Source organism: Saccopteryx leptura, chromosome 3 (assembly GCF_036850995.1).
Source record: "Saccopteryx leptura isolate mSacLep1 chromosome 3, mSacLep1_pri_phased_curated, whole genome shotgun sequence".
NCBI classification, from domain to species: domain Eukaryota; kingdom Metazoa; phylum Chordata; class Mammalia; order Chiroptera; family Emballonuridae; genus Saccopteryx; species Saccopteryx leptura.
The window spans coordinates 19,907,763-19,914,061 of NC_089505.1; positions in this window are offsets into that span (position 1 = coordinate 19,907,763).

A 6,299-nucleotide genomic window follows, 5' to 3' on the forward strand; every position below is an offset into this window, starting at 1 on the left:
TTCCTCACATAGTGTGTCACCAACAGCATACCTTGCAATCACACTGAACTGGAATAAATGGCTTATGTCTGTTGACTCATCCAAAGCAAGAGAAAAGAATGGTGCTGCATTTATGTCCTTCACTTGTGTTGCCTCAATTTGATTTGCCATCATGATGGTAAAATCGTGAACAGTTCTTGCCAACAGAGGCATGTCTTTATTCGTTTATCTTGTCTTTATCCAAAGTCATCAAAAAGTTCATTGGCAACATCAAGCATGAATGTTTGGCATACTCCCCATCTGTGAATGGCTTTCCATTTCTCGCAATTGTTAAAGCACCAGCAAAGCTAGCTGAATTCCAGTCACCTTGTTGGGTCCAAACACAGAGTTGCTGCTGACTAGCTTGCACTCTGCACAGTAGCTCTTGACATGCTTTCTTCCTGCTGTCCCCAGCTGGATATTTCGATGCAAATATGACATGTGTCGAAGTGCCACTTTTATTTGACTGTTTCATCGATGCAATTTTATCATTGCATATTAGACACACTGCAGAAGCTGCTCTCTCCACAAAGGCAAATTCCTCTGTCCATTCCTGCTGAAAAGTATGATACTCCTCATCTTTTTTTCTTTTAGCCATCTTCTCTGTCAAAAGGCATTCTGCAATTAGCTAGCTGACTACATGATTAAAAGGAGGGAAGTTTACTTCCTGACCTCACGATGACCCATGTACATTTCATATTATCCAATAAAAATTTGGTGTTGTCCCGGAGGACAGCTGTGATTGGCTCCAGCCACTCACAACCATGAACATGAGTGGTAGGAAATGAATGGATTGTAATACATGAGAATGTTTTATATTTTTAACATTATTTTTTTTATTATTAAAGATTTGTCTGCGAGCCAGATGCAGCCATCAAAAGAGCCACATCTGGCTCGTGAGCCATAGGTTCCTGAACCCTGGGCTAGATATTACCTACTGCAATAATTACTTATTGGTATCATTAACTTTAATAGTTGTGATTTCAAAAGACTGAAAATAGCCCTGGCCGGTTGGCTCAGTGGTAGAGCATCGGCCTGGTGTGTGGAAGTCCTGGGTTTGATTCTTGGCCAGGGAACACAGGAGAAGTGCCCATCTGCTTCTCCACCCTTCCCCCCTCCTTCCTCTCTATCTCTCTCTTCCACTCCCGCAGACAAGGCTCCAAATTTGGCTGGGAGCTGAGGATAGCTCCAGGGCCTCCACCTCAGGTCCCAGAATGGCTCAGGTTGCAGTGGAGCAACAGCCCAGATGGGCAGAGCATTGCCCCTAGTGAGCTTGCCAAGTGGATTCCAGTTGGGTACATGCAGGAGGAGTCTGTCTCTCTGCCTCCCTGCTTCTCACTTCAGAAATACACACACACACACACACACACACACACACACACACACACAATAATAATAATAATAATTAAAAAATAAAGAACCAGCTTTCTTTAAAAATAATCACAAACTATTCATTATGAAGTTATTGAGCATCTAGTTCCTATGGTTGGAGCTAGATATTCAATAAAAAATAAATAAAATAAAGTTCTAAAGGGTTTTACAAGTGGAAAAATGAGTTAGCCTAACTTCTAAATAAATATATCACACAAAAAAGAACCTTATAATTTGAATATCTGTCTTTACAGAGATATAAATCTCTGTAAAATCCATGGATTTCTGTATTTATAAATCATTCAACTTAGAAGAAACTGTTACATGCCTTTAATTCCTACTATTATTTGCTGAACAAGTAAATTCAACAAAATCTTTTAGAACAGCTTACAAAAAATAGTTTTATGTCACATCATATATATATATCTATATCTATATAGATATAGATATATATATATTTTTTTTTTTTGTATTTTTCTGAAGCTGGAAACAGGGAGGCAGTCAGACAGACTCCCGCATGCGCCTGACCGGGATCCACTCCGCACGCCCACCAGGGGGCGACGCTCTGCCCATCCGGGGCGTCGCTTTGTCGCGACCAGAGCCACTCTAGCGCCTGGGGCAGAGGCCAAGGAGCCATCCCCAGCGCCTGGACCATCTTTTGCTCCAGTGGAGCCTCAGCTGCGGGAGGGGAAGAGAGAGACAGAGAGGAAGGAGAGGGGGAGGGGTGGAGAAGCAGATGGGCGCCTCTCCTGTGTGCCCTGGCCGGGAATTGAACCCGGGACTCCTGCACGCCAGGCCGATGCTCTACCACTGAGCCAACCGGCCAGGGCCACATCATCTATTTTTAAAAGCAAAAGCTCTATAGAATTAAATTTAGTCTATCATGTATGTGAAGAGAACAATAGATTTATTAATTCATTATATTGGTGATAGTTTTTCAGTTGGTATTTTTTCCATGTATTATTTAAATATATATATATATTTGTTACTTTGTAGATAAGTCTAGTTATTATAGCTAAAAGTAAATGGTTATTGTCTGGTTGGAGATTTGATCTTTTCAGGGAGGAATAAAATATTTGTTTGCTTATGCAGTTTCAAGCAGCTCTGTTTCCCAAAAGGTATATGAGATGTTTTTGAAGCTATTATTCTAAGGCTAAGTTTACTAATATTTCAAAAACCAAATTGGTTTGGGATTTTCTTATGTTAGCACTAAGGAATCATTAGGCTATATTTCACAGAAGAAATGCACACATTTCAAAAGAAAGGCCCTAGTCTTCAGGATATCCATTTCTGTTCCTTGTTATCCTCAATAACACTTGTTTGGTGTTTTTCCTATTGTAGTCTCAATGCATAAACCACTTACACACAAATCTGGCCATGACTCGATAAGAAAACCAATTTTTCTGTTACTTAACTGATGTTTTAACCAACCAAGCATAATATTCTCTAATTACAATGTTCAATAAGAGACAGATATAGATGGAATTGTGACTTAGGCAATACTCCTTTTTAAATGCCCTTCTTACCTCGTCTCTGGAACTATTCTTTCTATTTCATTTGGCCTTGGCCAACAAATCGTTAAAGCAACTGGCCCTTCTCACAGAAGCACCTGAAGGGAATGGACTTTGTAGGGTCATTGCTTATCATATGTGTGTGCCCTCCCACCCAGTCCCATAGTCTCTCCTTTCCCAGCAAACCTCTTACTAAACTGGCTGACAATGATTTTACTGGAAGGGCCTCCACAGATTTCCGTATTTATTACAGCCTCCCCAAAATGAAGTAAATTTATTTTAAAAACTGTAAACTGCTATAAGCAGCCATTGTCTTAGACACTTCAGGATGTTATAAAAAAAATACAAGAAACTGGAGAGCTTTTAAACAACAGAAATTTACCTGTCACAGTTCTGGAAGGTGACAGTCTAAATTCTGGGTGCCGGCACTGTCTGGTGAGAGCCCTCCTCCAGGTCATAGACTTTATCCTCACACGGCAGGAGCAGTGACAGCTCTAAACGGAGCCAATTTTATAAGAGGCTAATTCTATTCACGAGATCTCTACCCTTATGACCTAATCACCTACTTGAGGGTTAGATTTTAATGTAAGAATTGGGAGGGAAGGGACACAAATATTCAGACCATAACAGCTGTTGTTGCTCATGTTAATTCAAAAACAACCAATATGTATAAAGTACCTACTATGTGCCAAACACTTTTCTAAATTAGATACATCAGTGATTTAACAACAACAACAAAAAATATTTCTACCAGGAAGAAAAAAAATATTAAACATAATAAACAAGTAAACTATTTATGTCATAAGTGCCCTGTTATAAATAAGAACTGCAGATTGGCAACGTAAGAGTAAGTTGGAGACTAGAGAGTGGGATTTAATTTTAAGTAGGATAGTCAGGACTCATTGAGCAGATGACTATGAGCCCTGGCCAGACAGCTCAGTTGGTTAGAGTATCATCCCGAAGCACAGAAGTTGCTGGTTCAATCCCCGGTCAGGGCACACACAGGAACAGACTGATGTTCCTGTCACTCTCTCTCTCCTCCTTCCCCTCTCTCTCTCTCTTAAATCAATGAAATAAATACTTTGAAAAAAGAAAGTTTAAAAATTAAAATTAAAAAAAGAAAAGATGAACTTTCAACAAAGATTTGTAGGAAGCAAGAGAACGAGCCTTGAAGATATAGAGGAGTGTCCCAAGCTGAGGGACATCCAGTGAAAGGCACTCAGGTTTGAGGGTCCACAGTTTGATGGGGGACACAGAAGAACAACATCCTGCTGGGACAAAGTGAATGAAGAAGACAGCAGCAGGGGAAGAGAGAGAACAAATGGAGAACCGGTTTATATGTATAGAGCCTTTTAGGCCAATCTAAGGAATTTGGCTTTTATTCTGCATAAAATGGGAAGTCACTAAACAGTTGTGAGCAGAAAAGTGACATGATCTGATGTACAATTTAATTAGATGACTCCAGCTCCTTTGAGAAGAATATACTTCAGAGAGGCAAGAACAGAAGCACTGAGACTAGTTAAGAGATTATTTTAATAATACAGACAAAAAATAATAATAGCTGAATTAAACCAGCAGGTAACAGTAGAAATAGTGAGAAGTTGTCAGCATTTTGAGAGTCAATAGGATTATGGGTCGAGCCAAAGGATTTTCTGAAGGAATGAATGAGGAGTGAAATTAAAAACATATATATGACTCTAGGATTGCTCCAAATTTTTGGCGCAACAAGGAGGTTTTGAAAGGTTGAAATTGTCATCACTGTTACTACCAGTAGGCTTTGAAAGTTACTTCATTAACAGGGTCTGAAACAAATGTTGGCTATTGTTTCTTAGCTAGCTTTTCATCTTGACATAATGAGGAAGGGTCAGTTCTATGCATAAAAAGGTATCTATGTGGCATGATTTCCAGGTATCAAAAAGGGACATGCCCTCCAAAATCCCCCACTTCTCATTTGTATTGGGAATCTAAATTGTTAAAATGTTTCTTGAAGGCTGTGAATACCAATACAGCAAAAATGACCTTGAAGACAGATGCCATTTAAGTTGTTATCTATTAACGAATATGTTTACACCTTTGTTTGCCAAAGTGGTCAAAAAACATAGAAATAAGGAGCTAGAAAGGGCCTTCTCAACTGCTATAATTTGAAATTAAGTAAGCTGAAAGTCATAAAAATTAAGTGACTGTCCAGGATCATAAAACGTGGGACAAGACATGAGACCAGAATCCAAGACTTATTGCTCCTAGTTCGGTGCTTTTTGGAGGAACAGAATGAGTAGTACATATGGACCCTGTGGGAAGACCGTGGTGCTGAAGGCAGGAGTGGACATCACACACAGGCAAGAGTAAGACAGGCACACACCTTGAGCACACAGTGTGCATATGTTAGTTATGCTTCAATGAAGCTGTTAAAATAAATAAAAAATCAAATAATAAAAAACTAAATAAAAATTTCTCCATTGACCTTAGATTCTTCTTCACTTCCTACTTCATCACTCTACACTTACGACCAAGTCCAAAAAAGAAACTCTACACTGGATAACCACTTACCTTCGCCATTTCGACCTACGGCAAGGAAGTCCCCCCTTGACCACTACTTAAACTACTCCAACAAATGTCACCAATGATCTCCTAAAAGAGTCATTAGATTTTTTTTATCTCTGCATCTTCAATTTCTCTCCAGTGTTTAAGTGCTGACTGCCCCCCAACCTTAAAACTCTCTGTGTACTTGGTTTCTGTGACTTTATGCTTACGTTTCCCATCTTGCCACTCAGCTCACAGATTCTCAGTCTCCCTTTCATCTTTCTCCTACATTTGCTCTTTAAATGGTAGTGTTTCCCAGGGTCATTTTCTTAACCCTCATCTGTTTCTGCACTACAAGCTGCCTCTGAGTACTCTTATCCTTCTCTTGACTCCGTCTACCAAATGTGTGCTCATTCCTATCTCCAGGCCATACACTTTCTCTAGCCCCATTCTTGCCTGGCTACTCATTTACTGATTCCACTCATCTAAATCTAGTGCCCCTTATGTGCATATCTACACACAGGCATCTGAAACTCAACAAGACCCAAACAAAAATAACCTTTCCTCCAAAATGTACCTGCTAATGTACTCCTTATCTCTATAAAGGTCACCACCTGACTCACAGTTTGCTCCCTCCTCTCCGTTCCTCTGACACTGTTTTAGTCCAAGTCCATACCATCTCTGAGCTCACCAGCTGCAATGGTGTTCTGATGGTCTGCCTCCAGGGTCTACCCATCCATTCCATCCTCTACAATTTGACTTTGGGTGAGGGGTATGCAGCATAATCAAATGTCAAAATAATCTGGAGATGTTTTCTCTCAACATATGTACCCTGATTTATCAATGTCACTGCATTAAATTTAATACTATAAAAAAATT